General features: G+C 33.5%; 1 non-coding gene across 1 annotated transcript; it reads right to left on the bottom strand.

The window, feature by feature from the left end:
• Positions 1-7,165: 7,165 nt before the first annotated feature.
• Trnas-uga (transfer RNA serine (anticodon UGA)) lies at positions 7,166-7,238 on the bottom strand. The gene has a single exon. It is a non-coding gene; the product is annotated as a tRNA-Ser (tRNA).
• Between the last annotated feature and the right edge of the window lie 15,779 nt (positions 7,239-23,017).

Genomic DNA, 23,017 nt, shown 5'->3' with positions numbered 1-23,017 from the left:
TGTTTTGTTAATGTTTTACTGCACATAATGCCATAGTGAAAGTGTTGATTATGCTCAAAGCTTGTTTTAAAGGAAATCTAAAATGTTTTCTAAGTTAATTTTTTTTGATTGCAGAAAGAAGAATAGGAGGGTGAAATGCTAAATGTACACCATTTTTCAAAAGGTTAGTTACCTGAATTTTATTCTGTATCTGTTTTAACGATTGCAGAGTATTAACGAGTTTATGTGAACCGTAGGAGAATGGTTAAAGATAAAAGGTCGTACGTTTTGACGAACAAGTATGTGTGGTCAGTCTAGCTGATTTGTTCAATGTAAGGTCAAAGGCGTTTGCCGTAAAACATAATACAATGGATTTGTTAAATATTTGGCTACTTGACTTGTAGGAGTAGTTTCCAATTCAACATCCTGAAAAGAAAGTTTCTGTGATATATATGAATTCGCTTATATCGTATTATACATTGTTTGAGCATTTTCACGCAACCTTGTCATCATGTATCAATGGTAAATGTGGTCAACTCTGTATTGCACAATCAGAATATAACTATCACGTACATTGTAAGCACTGTTCTCGTGTTTATTGTGTAAGGACTAAGAATCTTTGCATTGTCAAACATAAAAGATAAGTCCAGGTAAATTATTAATTGATTGTTCTGTATCATGCATACATATAATCCATTGGAAGGTAACACAAAGCCCTATTTCCGTTTTAAAATAGGTAACAGTGAAACTGATACAAATGTAATATCTTGAAAATTATTTGTGAATGTATATGATAACAAATGATTGCCTACGAGAGCTGAAAATGAACCAAATTAATTTCGATGATCATTTGTCGTATGCAATCATAGTCCCTTTATTCGGAGTTGAAATGTTTAATATATTGGATCCATATAATTTTCCCAGCAGATTGAAACTCAGTATTAGTATTAAAACAATTTTGACTATGGCAGGAAAACACAAACAGCATACATAGAGGTTAACATTCGTAGTTATTAAATTATAAATGCATTGCTTGCAGTTGTTTGTTTTATCGTAGCTGTGTTCTAAATGTCGGCATATATTCTATACCCATTAAAGACTCTCATTTTAGACACGTGACTGTAAAGTGTATTTTCTATCGGAATGCACGCGCGTACAATGAAATCCTGTATTTTGTCCGTATTGTGCGATTCCCAGGTCCCATGTTATACTTATGAAAAAGACAAAATCACGTGAATAGGTTCCGAATGAAAGGCTGGATCGACAGCCTCTCTAAAGTTAAAGTGACATAACTCCTCTTTAATAGCCATGATCAATCCTCGTTTGTGTACAAACAAAACGTCGAAGTGTTGTCAAGATCTGATATCAACGCATTTTAGAATAAAATATGTGGAGGAATATAGATATAGAATAAATGAGTTATTGTTGTAAACAATACGGCATATGGTTGGACTCGTACACAGCTGGTAAACCGCATAACGGCTCGTCAAATATGTTTTCCCAGCTGTGTGCTCGTCCAAATATATCCCTTATTGTACATAACAATGCTAATTGACTTATAAGAAGTTTACTGTAAACAATTTAAATACTTTTGGACGGTTTTAAATTGTGTTTAAGCTTATTAGTACATGTTCTATAGTTTGTTTGTTAGAAAAATAATAGTACTGAGATCAGAACAGCATTCCATGTGTTTTATTATTTAGTAACTACTTATATTGTTAGCATATTTTTCATTCAAGTAGATATTAGAACAAAACCTTACGAGCCGTATTTCTAGGCATACGTCACAGAGACACATGATTCGGCTAAAAAACACACTTCTGCTAAACTAGTATTACGGGTTTGACTATTGCACGGAATGTCTCAGCCCCCAGAATATTGCATATTATACCTCGTATCGTTATTCTGTTCATCCCAAGTGGCTAGTGCACCTGTCATCGAAGCTAAAAGCATTAACAGGACTGTGCAACAAGCGTTCCTTTGAAAATCTGGATAGTTCACTGTTTTAACATAAAACTTTTAACAGTTAAATGAAGCGAACATGATCATAATATAGAACAGAATAGAGACTTGTTTACGGAATGAAGCTGTGCTGTAATTTACGGTCCCGGTTTACTTACTATATAAGGTTACGGTTTACATATTGTTACCTGAATAATTCGTGTAACGGCGACCTTTTGGAGGAAGAGTATACGAGTATGGTAAAAGGTAATCTAAGGTTTGGACTTTTAGACCTCCATAATGAGAAATTCATATAGCATATCTGAAGTCAGTAAGGTGGAATATTTAATGAAGGGTGATAGTTCTCTCTCTCATATAACGTTATTTACCATTTCTCTGGCTTTCTCTCTGTTTAATATTAACAGAACTTACGTTTAGTTTGAAGGAAAACCTAGATGAAGGAGAACATGGTTCGGTTTTTTTTAAAAGAATGGAGACTTTGATTACCATATATAGTCTTAAAGTCCAAGCTTTAAATTACCGTTGAAGCAAATACAAAAGGGAGTCAATTTATTCCCAACTCTGAAAAATGCACAATCCGCCAAGTCAGTTCTTCCGAAATGACCTTTCAACTTTAGTGAATCAGTAAGTGCTTTAATATCTACTTTTTATGAAAAAATAAGTAATTAAAGATACTCTTTGTATAAGATTTTAAGAAAAATAACGTTATTGATCATCAGTGTATTTAAAGCTTGTGAAAACACGTCTATCACTTATAAAAACATTTTAATTCCACACAACGGAAATACATATAATGATGACGCCATGCCTAGAATTGCCTAGAAAGAGCCATGGCAAAAATGGTGCTAGAATAAAATATCTGATTGAAAATCAAAGGTCTATTAATCTGTAACAAAAACAACCATGGTGCCGGGTAGTTTTGTTTCATCCGCTTTAAAGAAATACTATGCTTAAAAAGCTTGTATTTCAATACAAAAACAAGTATGTTTAATGTCAAGCTGTATTATTAATATTATCTTAGTTTTAAATTTCGGAATATTCAGCGGATTATAAATCTGGTTACAGGATAACTATTTTATTATCATGAAACACAAGTTGTCTCCGGAATTTTCAAAACCTGACAATCCAAAAGGCTTAAACAAATAAAAAGAATAAAGTGCTTTAACTGAAGACTTTATATAAGAACTAATATAAAGCAATGATAAAGAAAGCTGGAATGTAAAAGTCAACCCCATGTAGCCCCTGTTAACGCCTGCAATGTTAATTGCAGCAATTTAACCTATCCGGACAACAGTCCATGTATTCTACAAAACAATAAAGCAAAACACATACAGGGATACCAATGCTTTATTTACAATGTGTGAATAATATTCCATTTACTGTTACATGAAACATTTCCGCGCTGTTGTAACTCACTTATGCGAAAAGTGAATTTCTTCTCGCGTATAATTGTATTTCTGATTCCATTTTTTTCAGACAACTGCAGTTTTTTTGTGTGATTAAATTATTTTTACAATTTTGTGCAATATCGTTAAAGGCTGCATTATAGACTAACCTTGAATGGATGTCATTTATCCTAAGATTAATTTCATATTAATTGCTCGATTTTAAAATCGGAAGACATGCAGATTGTCATGTTCAATACATTTTCAAACAATTTCATGTAAAGACCTTCCATCAGTATTTGTACAAACGAATATCCACCGAGCTAATTGAAACGATGTTTCGATGAATATCATCTTGATTTGTAACCGTCTCGGGGGTTTAAGCAATGATATTTAGTAATATAATGGGGTCTCATATATACGGAACAGTTAGCAGAATGGTAGTCGTAGACGCAATAGTTTACTGCTTTGTTTTTCGAACTTGACCGCTTGCACGACTGTTTTGCTTCGAGTGTTTGCTAACATAAGATATCTTCACTTTATGATCTCTCTTTCACAACATTTTAGCAATCGTGAACGTTTTTTTGTCAGAATCCATCACATCTTTAAACCGCTTTATAAACGGTTTTCCGCTGAAACAATATAAAGTGTTCACGAAATGTTCACAAGAATAATAAACGAGTGGCATGGAAGCGCTTTCCGAATTTATTCGCAAAAACAGTTGTCGGGTCATGCCGTGCTTTCGTGTGTTGAGTAATAACACCTACCTTATATATTGGTACCTTATATATTGGTAATTCTAAATGTTTTATTAAATGGGATCAGTCTTTCTTGTTTTTTTATAGCCCTTAAAGTAACATGAGGGATAAAACTCACTTTAGAAATAAGTTTCAATTTATGTAATAACGTTAAAACCCCTCATATATCTCATATAGCAGTTCATATTTGGAGCGCTGAAACAAATTCATTTTAAAATGATCAGTAGAAATGGTCGGTCGAATCGAGTACACAAGTTGTTAGTGGTGGAAGTTGTTTGTAGCGCCGAAATATTTATACAGATAGTTTTTAACGTCCGAATAATTTACATGTATGTTCATTTAATTTGAGCGCCCAATAGTTTAGTCGGACAAACATGTTTTAGGATGAATAACTGCTCTATAATTGATTGACGACATATATTGTTTACTCTGTTGAATTAGTCTGCGAAAATATAATTTTATTGTTTTATGTTGAGTGTGTGTGTGCGTGCGTGTGTGAGTGCGTGTGCGTGTGAGTGCGTGTGTGTGAGAGTGCATGTGTGTTTGTGTTTGTGTTATTTTTTTAATTATTTCAAAGGGGACACTGAAATATCACAATGAACTCAATTTTTAAAAAAAGTTATTCAAAAATCCAATTTCTGACATGATCAATGGAAACATTAAAGTTCGTATCAAGATTAATATTCCTGTTAATAATCAAAAATAAATTCGGGCAAATTATTTTCCCAACATCAAGGTTTAAGTGGTTCTTAGTTTTCAAAATTAAGACGAGTATATTACTCAATATTCCCATCTCCAAAGATGAATGCTTCAAAGCAAATTGCTTTAGTATTTTCCTTGCCATTCACAAAAAAGATCCTATATAAGTAAGAATCGCTTCTAAGAGTTTTTATACATGAGTTCATAACACCAACAAAAAGCTGATCGGCTCCTCGTTGACTGGCGGATTTATCGGGTTCATTCTGATTTTCATTTTAAAACATGTTTTATGTGTTATGAAATTCCGTACTTATTTAAGTTATTAATCTTAAAATCAATTGCGTTCCATTGTTGTGAGTGTGCATAACTTTTTTTTTAATATGTTTTATTATTTGTATTTGCATTTTTTGTCATTTTGCCAAACATTTAACTAATATTTATTCAGGGACTTCAATGTGGCTTATTAATCATACTATTGGCACATGGGCAGGGTGCGTTGTTAGACAAACCCCTTGACCACGCCCTTGCTCTCCATGGGACGACATTTGTCTATCAATTTGCAGGTATTTTAAAGATTTATGGTGTTTTTTAGCCACACGAGTTGAATTGATGATGCCATAGCGGGATGCACTAGCCGGCGAAAAAAACAACAATATGCACAATTTTAATGAAAAATAGGTAAAAGAATGGTACACTTAGACTAAAAACACAGTTTCAAGTCAGGCAATTTTCTACTTTCACTTTGTAAACAGGCAATCGTTCAGCTTATACATTTAATAACTTTTTTTGTTAAGGCCTCGAGGAACAAGTGTAAATATCCTCCCGAAACACCAAAATCACTTCGAAAACGCCCTTTCATTCCGCACCACACATTTCCCTCAAAATTCAGAAAACACAGAACACGTTGAACCCCCTGAAGAGTACAAAGTTACTCTACAGGGAATAAATTTCATTTCTTTTCTTGTGCCCTTCACTTTATTTGGTAAAAGAGCAGAAACCATATATTATTAGCAGTCAACTGATTTTGATATCAGCGTCGCCGGTGTCTTCAGATATTTAAAAGCTGTCGCTTTGGTTTAAAAAAAAACAAATTTCAGGAAGAGCACACTAAGAATGCACATCATATGATGTTCAAATTGTCAAATGATAGAACTGATGTAGAAAACGATAAACAACTTATGAAAGTCATTCCAAACGCTATTTCTTTAACAGCAGGCAAAGGACATTGGGAGGTTTAGTCATGTAAACCATCGATATAATGGTATTACTTTACTGTAACAGTTGAAATAGCATTTCAGGCCAGTGTATGGCACTTATGACTTGCTTAATTCTATAATGTGTCTGTAAAGTTATTTTGATTCGTATATGCCTTTTGGTTGCGTTAGGTTTTGTGTCTGTGGTGTTTAAACGTGTGTGTCCCTAGTTTACTGTCGTTTTGGCCCTTGCTTTGTACCTTTAAACATGATTAATTGTTTTGAGTTTTCGACTACTTGACCTGTCACTGTAATTGTCATTTTATTATTGCTACAAGACATAGTCACTGCTGTTTACATTGCATATTTGCATTATTATAAAGATCTTTTTAACAACAATAATGGTCCAAGTAGTAATATTCTTTAAATCTGTTTTAACAACATTTTTTTTCGTTTGCACTCACAGTCAGCCAACAAAAATTGACACCCTTACATCTTAATCTTATTATAAATGAAAAAAAACCTTATAACGAACAAGACATATGGCTCACAGGCCACGATATCGACTAGAAGGCGACTAACTACACCATTCAATTCCCATTTACGTTTTGAATTGTTATCTAAACAAGTTATTGGCTCAGTTAGTAGAAATTCTCTTGAAAAAAATATTTGTTCGCAAGATTTAACCATGAAGGGTAAATATTATTTGTTTATAATTGTTGCATAGTTATTTGCAGATTTAATGTTTCTGGATAAAAAAAATATCTTGGTCCTCTACCACACGCTACATATATTATGACCATAAAGTATCTGTATGGCCCAAAGAGGAGTTCTCTGTTCTCTGGTCCTGAGGCGTTGACACTTGCTTTGAATACAAAACAAACAGACTGATATTACCATCCTTTGACTGTTCAATTAAATGAATTAAACTCGCCACCTTAAGCCGGACAAGTTTACACAACATAGCAAATAAAAAATAATACAATACACATTTGCCGTACATGCTTGAATACAAAATATAACGCTCTTAAAAACGTCGCATTTGGTTTTGTTGTTGATACATAATTAATAAACGTGTCTAAAAGATTGTTTCTCTTATTTACTTGAAATATGTTTTCTTCGCTACACTGATGGCAACTCAAACCATTCAAATATAGATTTCAACATCTCACAGGGTGAGAAAAGTGTGCAGCCAGACCGGGGCTCGAACCCGGGACCCCTCGCTATCAGGGCGAGTGCTCTACCGACTGAGCTACCGGACCGCTTACACACCTCCTCACCACATGTGTAGGTATCGGTACCGTGACATACTTCCCCGCAAACTGGAAATTCGTCCTCGAATTTGAGGAACACCAGTGCTAAGGAATGCACATAATTAACACTGAGAGCGCATTATGCTGCCAAACAGTGCTGCCACGGCCCCACGTTGGGCGCCACTGTTGCCGGGCTACCTCTGACCTCTACTGGGCGGTAGATGGGGAACAGAACAAACGTGAATTCGTGCCAATCGTTTTAATAGTACCTATACCATCGACGTCATCGTCATCCTCCTAAACAATGCATATATAATAAAGTAATCTAACATAGAACATGTACAAATACTCGAACACAGAATTTCAGATAAACAATGGCGCGATCATTAAACAATACATTGAAACAATGTAAATATATCACGACATACAAAAACCTATAACACTATAAATCAATACAAAGATAACAGATTATAATAACGGGATTAAAAGAATTACCTGCAGTATTCTAAATAAGTAGCTGCATAAATTGGATAGAAAAGCACCGTATAAAAATGGCGTTGTACGTGAAGATTTATTGACTTAAAAGTGAAAGTAGTAATAAGTTGATTGGTTAATTTAAAACACTGACGTATTAGTTTTAGGTTAATATATACTATAACTCGATATTAAACAAACTACACTACACTATATGTAAAAGTTACCAAACCTGATAATTTACGGGGCGGAGTAATAAATGAGAATTAGGGTATTTTAACAAAATACGAATAAATATATTTGTAACACTTTTATTGAAATATAAAAGTCACACCCTATGACATATACATATCGTTGTATATTTTACACTATGCATGCATCCTCCCTCTCATGGTATTAAACAAGGTTTACGGAAGGGCACACTATCAAAACATATTTCCGAAACTCTGAGCAATATAACAATTATTACAGACGATAATTGGCAACACTCTAGTTCATGAAATGACATAAATGTCATTTGAAATATCATGGGGCATGTCCTTGTCTTAGCTGCTATAGCTGTTTGTTTATGGTTCAATGCCCTGTTTACACTGCCCTAGACAAATTAGCGCAGAAAAAATACATTTTAGAAAGATTAACGCTGATATATTTGGACGCCGCCGACAGCTTGAGATGAATTAATGCTTCCCGTCAGTACCACTTTCCTAGAATGGATACTCAATAACGAAGGCCCCACAATTTCCGCAGTAGCTTATGGCAAGTGTTTAGCATGTTATACCCAACCATTTTGCTTTAAATAAACCACCGAAGGCAAACCGTATATACTACACTCATTTTCGTATCAAAATAGCTGGATTGGGCCCAAAAGTCACTCTTGTTTTTCAATTGATTCAGTTTTTCTTTCATTTTACTCGGTCGTGAACATTCTCAGCTACCAAATAATGTAACTCAGGTATTTTTTTCAAACTGTAAGCTTTTAATTCATATCTTATGTATTTTGTTATATTATGGCATCCACTTATACATACTGTTACTGGATATGCAAGTATATAGCGTTAAAAACATACATTCAGGTGCCGTTTAAGTTATATTTCACCTGTAATAATGGTGCTGTTTTTGTGTACACTAAACAAAATTCGTAACCGGCCACCTAAGTAATCTTCTAATATTCCTTTCCCTGTGAAATAAGCCTTATTACAAATTAGTTTTAAGAAAAGATAATTACCTCGTACACATGCTGTTAAAACTTGGTTCACATATTTCGCTTTGTCAAAAAGAAACAGTGTCTCAAATGACAACACTCTCAATCATAAAAGTCACAAAATATAACATAGCGCGTAAAGGAAGAAAAATAAAAAATACCACCCTTAATCACTTGATATTACATCATATGTAGGACTGGAACACGGTCATCAACGGCTTAATTAGTTCAAATGAATGTTCAACTTTAACATTACCATCTATGTGAAACAAAGCCTGAGTCAAAATATTGCTAAAAATACAAATACAATGAAAATTTTGATTCCCTATGGAATTTGCATTGATATTTGTTTTCCTAGTGACTTTTGGATTTGGGAGTAACCGCATATGAACTGTGTTTTCTCTGCCGTTTATGCTTCGATTTAGCTGAAATATTCAAAGACTATTGCCACGAGATGGCGGATATCGAATACTGAACTATATATTGATTATACTTAATGCACTATTTAGGAAGGTGACTTTACTAAGTGACCGGTTAGGAATTTTGTTTAGTGTATATGGTGTTAATATTTTGTGTCTCAAGTTAAATGTCACTTGGGCCTTTGCCTTGTGCCCATTAACAGGGTATATTTTTGAATTGTCGACGTCTGTGCATGTTCCTGTAGGTTTCATGATACATGTTCAATCAAAAACACATGATTGCTAAGACCTTAAAGGTTTCATATCGTTTACTTTTGTATAGTAACTTTTGACGTGAAAAAAAACTTTAAGAACTTGACCAAAATATCAATTATAAGAGTATGAAACCCATTGAGAGTCTAAATATTCAGTTAACAAGGCTACGCCCGACATTCACCCTACATTATAACTAGCTTTAGATTTTCTTACAGAAAATTAACATAAGTATCCCGTGGGGAGTGGAGTAATTGAGGTACATCAGTGCAAATGCACCATCTTGGCAAGTTTTTAAAACCACAAATGCAGCAATTGCGATTGCAACAGTCTTCTCACAGTATTGAAAGCCCTTCCAGCAGTATGCTAATCTAACGGCACAATGAGGGGCCCAAAATGTATTCACGAGGTCAAATGACATCCGTAAGAATGCCGCGGGTGCCCTGCGTAACACGTGTGAAGCTGCTTGTAATGTTTTTAAGGTCGTTCGGGAAGTTAAACATCTACGACAAATCTGAAAATTTCTACTCCTTGCTTAAGGCGTCCTGTAGCAAACGAAAAACTCCAAGATACCGAGATTGTACAAAATTCCCCAAAGTTTGGGTTTGCATGAGATCCTTACCCCCAATTAGGGGATATGTGAATGTGGATTTCAATTTATAAACGTCAATGTTACCATTCTTGCCATCATCTGCAACAATGCTAAATGAGGTCAATAGCATAATGAGCAAAATATATCGGCCTAAGTTATGAGAGTTGTTCTTTCGTCACTGAAATTGCCCAATCGACAAACACGACACAAATCAGTCCTATCTGTGAATTGCTAATTATTATTTAGAGTTTATTTTTATCTTAATGTGAAGTAAAGTTTGCGGTATTTTGGTTCATCGTTGTATATTAAAATGTCATACACGACATACACAAGATGCGCTATGACAATATCAATAAGAAGGCTTTATAAATCCAAGACTGTGTCTTTATTTGCTATTGCTGTTGAGTTGTTTTAAATATAATTTGTGATTGAAATCTAAGTCATTACTAAACATCCGAGGCGTTAGGTTCCTTGAGGAGGCATTCAACAATTCCTCGATGCCTCTTATGTTCGGTTGTCTCACGCGGGCGTTGATTCTCTAAACAATTGTGATAGACCGTTTCAAAACGATTACTCCTCTCACTGATTGATAACGATAATTTAATAGCATTTATTGATGGGATGGGTGTCTGACTTTATATAATTTCAACATAAGATAATCAGCCTTGATCTTTATTCCACGAAACAATGACAAGTTATGTATCAATCTTGACCCTTGTGTCTCCTAAAAATGTAAACGTTAGATTGATCTATTATGACCCTTTTTCTCGACATAAGGTCAACATCAGATGTATTACCCTTGACCCTTGCGTCTCCGAGCAAGGCCAACGTTAGATATATCGACATTGAATCTTGTGTCTCTAAACAATGCTAGCGATAGATGTATCCGCATTAACGATTGTGTCTCTTAACAATGTGAACGGTAGATTATCGATTTCTTTTCCATTGTGTCTCTAAACAATGTCAACTATTGATGTATCTGCCTTGGCAATAAAATCTCTAAGCAACTTGAACGTAAGATGCATTGATCTTGACCCTTGCGTCTCTAAACATATCACGATAAGAAGTATTTGCCTTGAAAATTGTGTCTCTTAAGAATATGAACTTAAGATGTATAACACTTTAACTTTGTGTCTCTTAACAATGTCAACGTTAAATATATGCATCTTGAACATTGAATCTCTAATCAATGTCAACGTGTTATGTTTTCGCCTTGACAATTGTGTCTATAAATTTTGTCAACATTAAATGTATTTAACTTGACCTTTGTTTATTAACAATGTGAACTTAAGATGTATTTACCTTGACCCTTGCGTCTCTAAACACTGTAAACGTTTGATGTATTCGCCTTGACCCTTTTGTCACGTAATAATGTCAACGTTAAATGAATCGACATTGAATCGTGAGTCTCTAAAAATGTCAGCGTAAGATGTTCCTTCCTTGACGCTTGTGTCTCTTGACAATGTGAACGTTGGATTATCGACTTTTACAATTGTGTCTCAATGTCAACTATTGATATATCCGCCTTCACCTGTGTGTCTCTCAACAAAGTCGACGATAGATATATTGACCTTGACCCTTGTGCCTCAAACTGATGTCAACGTAAGATGTTTTGGTCTGTGAACGTAATATCTATATATCGCCCTCGACTCAAGCGTCTCTAAACAAATAACAACTATTGAAGTAGCCGCCTTGATCGTCGAGTCTCTTAACAATAACTGCATTAGACTGATCTGCCTCGACCATTGTCTCTCAAAAACAATGTCAACAATACATGTTTAACTTTTGGCCCTTGGGTCTTTAAATAATGACAACGTATTATTTATCGACCGTGACATAACAAAATTCCAATGTTATATGTTTCGCGCTTGACGACTGCGTCTCTAAACACTGTAAACGTTTGATGTATTCGCCTTGACCCTTGTGTCACGTAATAATGTCAACGTTAAATGAATCGACATTGAATCGTGAGTTTCAAAAATTGTCAGCGTTAGATGTTCCTGCAGTGACGCCTGTGTTTCTTAACAATGTGAACGTTAGATTATCGACTTTTACCATTGCGTCTCAATGTCAACTATTGATCTATCCATCTTCACCCGTTTGTCTCTTAACAATGTCAACGATAGATATATTGACCTTGATCCTTGTGTCTCAAAATAATTTTAACGTTAGCTGTTTTGGTATGTGAACGAAATATATCGCCCTCGACTCAAGCGTCTCTAAACAAATAACAACTATTGAAGTAGCCGCCTTGATCGTTGAGTCTCTTAACAATTACTGTATTAGAATGGTCTGCCTCGACCCTTGTCTCATAAAAACAATGTCAACAATACATGTTAAACACTTGGCCCTTGGGTCTTTAAATAATGACAACGTATTATTTATCGACCGTGACATAACAAAATTCCAATGTTATATGTATCTGCGTCTCTAAACACTGTGGACGTTGTATGTATTTCCATTGACCATTGGGTCTCTAAGCAATCTTACATCTTAGGTTCAAATTTAAGACATGTTTAGAGATACAAGGGTCCAGGTGGATTCATATAACGTTGACATTGTTTATAGACATAATGGTCATGGCGTTTACATCTAACGTTGTGTCAATCCTATCAGCCATTCGTCTGACATCCCCGATTATGTGCCTTTTTTATTACTTACATAAACGATTTGGTTAGACTTATATCGTTATCAGTAATAATTAATGAAGCAGTCTCATTGGTTCCGCAAGGTAGAAGAAATACGCACAAACACGCATTATTTTCTCCTAGTGTATTCTGGCGAAAGCTCTATATAAATTGGTCTTCCATGTCACTGCAAGTTTTTAAACACCAATTTAGACCAATCATGTTGTATCTTTGTTTTGAATCTTACATTATTGATCCAAATAGATAAGGCGTTTTTTGTTCTTTATTTTCAGTTGTCTCCAAAATGTTTTCTATATAATAATATAATAAATATTGAGCTGAGCCAATTTCAATTCCTGAAACAAACATAGGACATAACTATAATTAAATTGTAAATAAAACAATGTACACAAATACAAGCAATAGAACATCAGACAAAATACACAGACAATACAAAGAAATTTACAATTATTGATTTACACCTAGTGTATAATCTCTAGTAGACTATTAATATAACTGACATCGAAGAAGACAGGAGTCTCGCTCACCCTCAACTAACATGTACTATGCTAATGCTGAAACATGCATGTTAATAATTATTAAGTTAGTTGCTAAAATACCATTTCAAATTCCAGCAATAATAAACCTCAATTAACAACTATTTGAATCTCAATTGCAATACAAGTAGCACAAAAAACAAAAGAAGCAAATACCTTAAATTTGATGTTTCCTTCCAAATGAAGTTTTATTAAATTATTGAGAAGTTTTTACGACAGAAACCAAAATCAGAATGTTCATGAGAATCATAATTTGGCCGAGACTCACCAAAAGCTTGAAAAAAGACATTCTTAATCACATGACTGGTCAGGTGACCGGCATCATGATATAACAGTTAACAGTAAACAATTATCATGACCACATAAATACCGTTAATTCCCTAATGATCACATATGTAGGAATATTCATGAAGTCATGAAATATCATAATTCCTCTAAAAGTAACACTTACTTAATAATATTGAAGATTAATAAAAACATGAATCTAGGTTGATTTTAAATCACATGTTATACTATATTACAATAATTTGTGAAGACGACTGACAATTCAAGTTAATGTAAGAGTATTTTATTGTTACATGCAATTTCATTGGAAGAAAAACTGTCTCCCCTGCCTCACGATAGATGTATTGGCCTTTACCCTTGCTCTTCTAAACAATGTCGACGTTTGATGTATCGGCCTTGACCCTTGTGTCTGTTATAAATGCAAACAACCGATGTACTGACTCTGATCCTTGTGCCTCTTAACAATTGCAACGTCAAATATATCAGTCTTGAGAAAAGTCAACGTTAATTATATCGTACTATAATCAATATGAACGTTTTATATGTCGGACTTGTGACTCATCAAGACGTGAATGTTAAATGTATCTGCCTTCATCCGTATGCCACTAAATAAGATCACTGTTATATGTATTAACTTTGATCGTTGCGACTCTAGCAAGGCCAGTGTTAAATTTATCAACCTTGATTCTTGTGACTCAAAGCAAGGTCAATGTAAGATGTATCAACTTTGATCCTTGTGGCTCTTAGCAAGGTCAGTGTACGATGTATCGGCCTTGATCATGTCGACTATTGGCAAGGTCAGTGTATGATGTATCGGCCTTGATCCTGTCGACTCTTAGCAAGGTCAGTGTACGATGTATCGACCTTGATCATGTCGACTATTGGCAAAGTTAGTGTAAGATGTATCAACTTTGATCCTGTCGACTCTTAGCAAGGCCAGTGTACGATGGATCGGCCTTGATCCTGTCGACTATTGGCAAGGTCAGTGTTAGATGTGCTAACCTAGATTGTTCTAACTCTAAGTAAGGTTATGGTGAGATCATCTACCTTGAGCCTTGTGACTCTTAGGATGGTTAACATTAGATGTATCGACCTTGACCTTTGTGCCTTTAAGCAAGTTCAACGTTAGATGTATAGGCTTTGAAATGTGTGCTTTTCAACAAAGATGTAATAGGCCTACGTAGTTGTGCCTCTTATTGATATCAATGTAAAATATACTGAAGCTGGGATTTTCCGTGTAGTTTTCAATATGTTATAATCCCTATGCTAGAAAGTAGCCGGTGTTTTGGGCACACGGGATAACTAAATTCAACTAGTTAAAATGCTATTAGCAGTGTTTTCAAACCATAATTAATTAAATCGTTTCAATTGTGGGCTGCCTTGTTGCTTCTGTTGCGATACAATCGACCTCTAAATGGCGGGTTTAATTTGATAGAAACTTTCTCCACTCCGAACGTTGATAAAAGGAAGATATTGATACAAGAGGAAATAGCAATTTACTAAATTACATTTGCGTAAAAATGCCATCTTTGTAGATTTGTGTCGCATTCTTATTGCAGGCTTTATGATGTTACTTTGAAAACAGAGGTTGTATCCTTCGTTACATGAAATACTAGTATTATACTCGACTGAATGACAACTTGTGTTTTAAACAACAAATTTCTGAAATTTAGGTAAAGGAAAAAAACTACATTAAGGATTTCATTTAGGATTTCCAAAATTTTAATGTAATTTTATATAATCTGAATGGGTGGTCTTTTTACTAAGTTGGTCCCAATAATGCATGAAATTGTCTCAAAATGTTGTGTCTTGAACATGATTTAATAACATAATCGCGAAGATGAATGCTTATACAGAATATAGAGAAGTTACTGTATTGATAGACATTACAGATAGTCAAGGGTATGTTTTTAAATTCTAATAATTAAACAACGCAAATGTAAAGGCGGGACTGAATTAACTATCTAACAATAGGGATGGCATTGTAATAGGATATAAACGGACGACCGTTTCAGTGACGATACCGTTTCGGTCGCTTGTATTTTGCTATACCTATAAATAAAAAAAGTAGTAGGAAAAGTTAGCATGGTGAGTTTAGCTGTGTTACATAGTACTGTATTATTTTTCATCTTACGAATTGAAAATAACATATTTTTTTCTTTGAATTCTATTAACTTAAGGTTCTATCGAAGAAGAATATGACTGAGTTGTTTCCATGTGACTCCATGCCTTATCATACCTTATCATTAAACTTCCTTGTATTTAAATTTTAAAATATCATTTACACAGATGCAAGAAACCTGGTCTATTGGACAAAAAACAACATTTAATTGGACAAATGTATCAATTTAAAAAGAACCATAAAAAACTTTCTAAAAATATGAACGTGTAATCTCAGGTTCGCTGCAAATGTTTATCTAAGTTTTAAATATGGAAATGATGCAATTGTGAATATTAATAAGCGGTATCTGTTTCCGTTCGTTATTTTATTAGTATTTAAAATTAGTGTTATTAGCCGGAATACTAGCTAATAGCAAACATTTTAAGACAATCTAACCTGATTAAGTGCCAGACATTGTCTTTTACTTGGTATTCCGTAAAAGATAAAAAGGACGGTACTTTATGCAATTAACTATTTGATTGTTATTGCCAGAGACTTCAATATTTCAAAGGTTTATTAATTAGATTTCCTAGAAGTTTCAGTATTCCACAACATATAAGATTCCATTTGGGTCGAAACATTTCAATTGATCAATGCTTCTTATAAAACCTCTCTGCACAGATATTGAATTTTAAATATTTGAAGCCACGTGGGAAAACAAACACATAAAAAATCAAAGTCTGGAGATCTAGCTCTTGTTGATAAATGCAATAATAGATATATTAATATATTCTTAATGTGGATCATCCAGTATCTACAGACAATATACAATCGATAAACACTCCACAAATGCAACATAACAAATCCTATTCATCGAATCTGAAAGCTATTATGTTATTATGACGTGCAACTCAAAGTTAGGAACGATAAATTGAATATCAATCTTTATGATCAACGTGATGATTTTAATTTTAGAATAATTTATTATTCTTGTTCAGGTAGAGATGTTTCTGGTTCACCATCATATGGTGTTTTTATTGCACAATTGATATGATTCGCTAGAATATGCACAGACGTCTACAGTTTCAGCTCTCGTAGTAAAACTATGACGGATGAATTGCTAGAACAGGGTTTTAGATACATTTAATAAAGGAAAACTTTCTCACTTTGTAAGGGTTATTATAATATCAAAACTTAGCACGGAAGTCGTCTTTTGCGTTTTGCCAACAGTAAAGCTCATTCTTATTTTTATGGGGAGTGTTTTAAAACATTTCTAAAATTAAACTGATTCCAGCAGCTGATTTGGCAAATAGACTTAATGAATTGCTGGGATCTTATTTAAGCCGTGGATTTAATGGCAATACCTTCAGGAGTACTTCTTTTCTGGTTTTTGAATATTTCTCTAACACATGATTTAGATGCCATCTAATCTATTCTAGCGGAGGATATCAATTCAACGCATTTGCTTGTTAACGTTTAAAAGCTTGATATCAATTTTAAAAAGTAATTAACTTTAACGGTTGAATTTAAATATAATTTCAACCTAAAGAAATAGCCTCAGTCAGCAGAATTAAATAAATATGAGTTAGTAGCTATGTCTTAATCTTGTTTCAATTCAAAACCAGTACGATTCATCTGTCGCATTACAAAGCCAATTGCTTCATTCAACGCAAATTGACAAACCGCATGGAATGTTATAGCTTATGCAATGCCGTTGTACTTATGGCGTGAACATGTGCTCAGAATTCTTTGCGATGCCTTCGTCTGAGGATTGGCCATTTATAGCAGTTAGTGGTCTGTCTGATATATCCCGGGAAATATCAGTCTGTAACAAGTCAGGTTTATAGCTTGTAGATGGCTTCTTAATCACGAATCGGAACTTAATTGCCGTCCGCAATGTGATTCTAGCACGAGAATTGTATCTTATGAAACTCTAGTTTTCTATAGTTAAGTCAATAAATGGGAAGAGGGCTGGTTATCAGTTTGTTGAAAGTACTTATTATCCATTCGCTTATTATTAAAAAATAATGCATTTTTACAGCCGAATGTTTTTAAGTACGAGCTCGTCTTTGAAAGAAGGTAAGAGGCAACAAAAAAAGAAAAAAAAGAATATAAACAAATGATTAAAAATAGTATAAATCAAAGATATTTCCCACAAAAAAAACGTGTGGTGGAAATATCTAAGAATGTATCATCACGATAAAATTCCTTTTAAAAAGAGGATTATAATATGTTTGAGAAGTCGATAACAATCTATTTCAACCGAATGATTACTAATACTATATTAAACTTTCGTACGCACCTTGTATTCGATAGTTGTGTCACTATGTGAGGACGTTTTTGAAATTGTTTCGCAGCGTTGGAAGTGAGAGCGCGTAAAAATCAAACAGAAAAGTATATAAATGGTTTGAAGCAGTGTTTTAACCACAATAAGCCATCGGCAACTATGACGCTATTATGGAAATTGTGGTCTCCAAAAACGATATTTGAGCTATTATCAACACTTACTGAGGTGTTCCAGCTTTAATATCCTAGATATAACACTCATAATGAGTTGCCACACTTTATTTTTCTATACACAAATAAGTGGACTTCACACAAATATGAGCGAGTACCTATCTGCGATGTTCCAATAAACATCATTGATAAACTTTCATTAAAAACTACTTGCATAGCATAACCGATGCTTAATATTTTATGTGAAGTATCATTTCAAATGTTCAGTATTATTCTAGTTATTTCTCCTGTCTAATCCGGCAACTATTCAGGTACCGTTTGCAAAGTGAAATGCTCCGCCAGCGATTTCGTTAGTATTTCCCATTCATTTCTTTTTAATCAAGTATCGTGTGGACGTCGGACTGTTATCAGATATTATATGGAGCTCTATCATAGTTAAGTACTCACTCTTTTCTTATGTATTCATTATTGACACTTGGGCTTTAAACAATTAGTATAGGTTTTTATTTATACAGCAATGGTTAATTTTCACGACACGTGATTGTGTCTTTCCAGTGATGTATGTTTCAACAACATTGCAGCTAGATTTTGAATATATGAAAAACTACAGAAACAATTCAGTAGCCAAAAGTTTCAAGGAATAAGCTTTGTAAAAATGAAATGCTGGTTTTAAAACCATTTGGAGACCCGTTAGTTTGTAACCTATGTGTTGTTTAAAAACACATAATTTTCGACGCAGTCATGTCAATCTAATGGACTTCGCTCACGGATCAGCAAAATTGATCCTCATAGGTTTGCTTAAATTGACCAGACAGTCCTCTGTGGCCACTTATTCCTGCAGAAAGGGTAAAACAAGCGATTTGTTTTGATGGAAGCCTATTTATACAAATTAACTACTTAATGAAATAGATGAAGCTGAGATTGCCAGATAATAAAACTTGTCTCTACTAAAGATATAAATTCATTACCAGGAAGCACCGGAAGTACATTTGTTAAACCCTAACATTGATTGTGTTGGTATGCATGAAATCCGCATTTTGCAACATTGATCAGCCTTATTTTACAACAGCAATGGGGTGTTAAGCGCTATGTCAGGTATTAACTATATATACTTATAATGCTTTTCATTTCCGCTATCTTCATTCAGGTAGAAAGTTGTTATTACACCTTATCACGAGTGGGTTGATATGTATCCGGGAGTTTAGTTTTAATTGATAACCTTAGAGGCTATCGTATGCATTTTCTTTTGCAACCATTTTCGATATATCCAATGGGAGACTTTTGAAGTTTGTCAAGGAGCATTATCAATCAGCTAGTGTATTGGAAGTTGTTCCTGTGACCGGGGACATATAAAACAATGTCTTAACTTAAAAAAGCAGTGTATACCTTGTTTAGGTTATCATAATCGAATATGTTATGTTGTCAAGGGCATACTAAATTAAAGGTGATTAGACATTTGACAAAGATTCACACAGATTAGTTACACGCAACAACTCCTTATATTAAGACGTGTGTTGGCATATCAAAAGTGATTGTTAAGGACTTATCACATTTTACTGGTGTAGTAGTAAACTTCCTTTCGTTTTGATTAGCTGGAAAATGTGAATCGCTAGCTTGGTTACTTTAATTTCCAACTATATGGTTGTTTCGAAAATGCACGACGTAACAATACTATTTTGGCACATTTATGTTATGAAGTTATTACTTTTAATACTTTATTCGATGTTAATTGAAAAGTGAAGTGTGTTCGTTCTTTATTATATTTTAGTATGTCCAACACGATATACACAAATTTCGTTTTGGCAATATCCATGTGAAGTATATGTAGATTTGTAGATTTGTACCTAAGAGTTCGTCTTAAGTTAAAGCTCAACAAATGTGATGTAAGGTTATGTTAAATTAAACAGTTTCCCGTGCCTGCCTTGTATGAGCCGCTTCGGATAGTGATTTTCTTAAGAAATGAAATACAAGACTGGCGTTTGATAATACAATCAATAATATTCATCTGCAGGACAGAATAACCTGTGTGTCTTTGATGGGTAAATAAGTAACCACAATTTTCTGAACGCATTTTTAGATCCTGTATACAAATTTTAAAGGGACATTTTCTTGCTTGTTAAAAAAGCGCCATTTAAATTTTCTAGAAATATTCATTATATTTCCTTAAATCTTAAAGGGTGAAATCCTTTACTTTCATTGGCTCCATTTCCCAACTAGTTCATTCTCTTGTTACCAAATGTGAAAGTTACATTCTTTTTACATTCTTCTTTTAATGCAGCTTATCTTAAACATGACTTACTTGACATAATTACGAAGGTGTATGCTCAATTGATATATAGAGTAATAGTAAAAGTATTGCTAGACAATACAGTTTTCCAATGGTAATGTTCAAATTTATATTGATAATAAAAAAGTTTAACGAATCTACATAATATGAAGATAATATCATTTGAAATGGGGTTATCATACTAATTAACGTTTTAGCTTACGCCGGTTTTTGTGTTGATGCTGTTCTGATTGGTTGTATAATCCAATACTTCCTGTCAAATAAATGAAATGTCTAAGAGGTTCAAGGTTAATTGATGATACAATTTATTGTGCAGTTCTTTATCGTTTGAAGATGAAATTATTCAAAATTTTAATATATTACCTCTTTTTAAAGCTCAATTGAAGAAGGAATTTTGTGAAATGAATCCAAGTTATGTAATACTCTATTATGTAACATCCCTAAACTTATTTAAAACTTTAACTTTTATTTAAACGTATAGACTTAATCTGAAATAAAATAATTCGTCGAAGATATGTATCAATGTAAAAATTTCCATTCCCACCAAAAAAAACAATCCACGCCGATCAATAAGATCACCTATAAATGATTAAATTTAAATTTGCATAGTTCATCGCAAAGGAAAATGTGCATTTGGGATGTTGTTAATTATGATAATTTAATTTGTGTCCTGTTGAAAAAAAACGAACTGTACAGTATAGCAATAACAATATCTTATTTTTGGATTCTAAATTCGTTGTTATGATCAGAAACATAGGCAAGTATCGAAATCGTTATAACTTGTTCAGGTAATGTGTCAGTTGGTCGTCATTCAAGTAGTATTCGCATTGGTTAAACACGACTCGATTCTTATCAACAATATTTTTTTCAAAAGAGCATTTTAAGAATAGACAAAAGTAAAGCATAACCAATGATAAAAGATTTTCTGAGGTAAAATACATGAAAGGAAAACAATTGATATATGCACAAAACAAAACAATTTGGAAAGAATAGAGAAGGAAGCTTGTTAGCTTATACTATGCCACGCTTCTGTCACCCTTTTAAGATGCTTGCTATGGTGTTATCGGTGTTATTATTTGTAGATTTAAGTTTTTGTTATAATTTGATTGATAAGGTTAAATGTGAATGACAAATATTTGAAGTAATAAAAGGTAAAACTTGTTTATCAATGTAACCAAGGAAATAGTAACGTAAAGATCAGAAAAGGGGGAGGCATTGATAGGTCATGTCTGTTGAAGGGTTAAGGTTGTTCGTATTTATCTAAGGAAGATCAAAAACGTTTAGTTTTGTGAATGAAGTGCTGAACGTGACTGAATATCGCTGAGTTGGTTAGGTCCGTGGCGTTTTGTGATCCAATCATAAGTATTTGAAGGCATAATGGCAGACAATATCTCAAATAGTGGATGCCCTTGTGCATGATATAGGGAACAGGTTAAAAAGAAATTGGTAGGTTGTTTAAGTTTGTCGAATCGATTAACTATAATAATTGTGTAATTTAGATATTAATCAATATTATCTATGCGTTTGGGTAATAGAATGTTATACATTCTGTGATAACAATATATAAAATAAACAGCATGATATTGTATGCGTTCTTAACGATTATTCGCTGATCGATCATATTTGGTTTAAAATTGATACACCGCCTATTTCGGCTATAAATAATTTCATATAAAACATATCCCGTTGCGACTCAAGCGAGTTTTAAAAACCCTCTATTTTCGCATGATCCATTTTTACAAAATTTTGAAATTCTTTACTTCATATATATTTTATTTTTGGGGGGTCATTTCAATAAAATATAAGGGACACTTTTCTTTTAAGGAATCAGTTTGCAATTGTAAGTTTGACAACCCATTTTGTTAGACATTACTTTAAATATATACTAAGAGCTTCACGAAAACAGTTTAACAATTGGGCTTTAATAGAAGATATTTTGAGAAATTACTTTAATAAAAAAACTACTATAGCTTTCTGTTTTTCACATTATTTAAACACTTCATGTATAAAACTCCAAAATATGGAAAAAGCTGGATATTAAAAACAGTTTACAGTTTTCAACGTCATTGCAATTAAAACATAAAAGACTATGTTTCAATATCCAAGTTTGTCAATTCAAAAAAGTAAAAAAAATAAGAGTTTGCAATATCTTTAGTTTATACTCTTGGACTCTTTTAACCGCAATGTTCTTATGAATTATATAATACAAAGCCCTCCAACAAATATTTTTATGCATGCGTAGCCGTTTATCCCAATAACCAAGAATGTATGGCCTGTCATAAAATGCCTTTATTTAAATTTGATATACATGCTCTGACTTTGAAAGTTTTTTTATATTTATTAGTAGTTTTGTAATGACTTTAGACTTTCAAGGTACATCTAATCTCAGGGTCTATTTCCAACTGTAAGGAATGGTTTGTTTCAGAATATTAACCAATGATATCTTCATTTTTTGAGTTCATTAAGAATATAATTTGCGTCTTCAATAGGAGGCATTCATCATGATGAATTTAGTTTCCCATCTGTTTTATATTAT

Source organism: Mya arenaria, chromosome 14 (genome assembly GCF_026914265.1).
Source record: "Mya arenaria isolate MELC-2E11 chromosome 14, ASM2691426v1".
Classification (NCBI taxonomy): Eukaryota; Metazoa; Mollusca; class Bivalvia; order Myida; family Myidae; genus Mya; species Mya arenaria.
The sequence above is the reverse complement of the archived record's forward strand: the minus strand, read 5'-3'. Positions and strand labels throughout refer to the sequence as shown.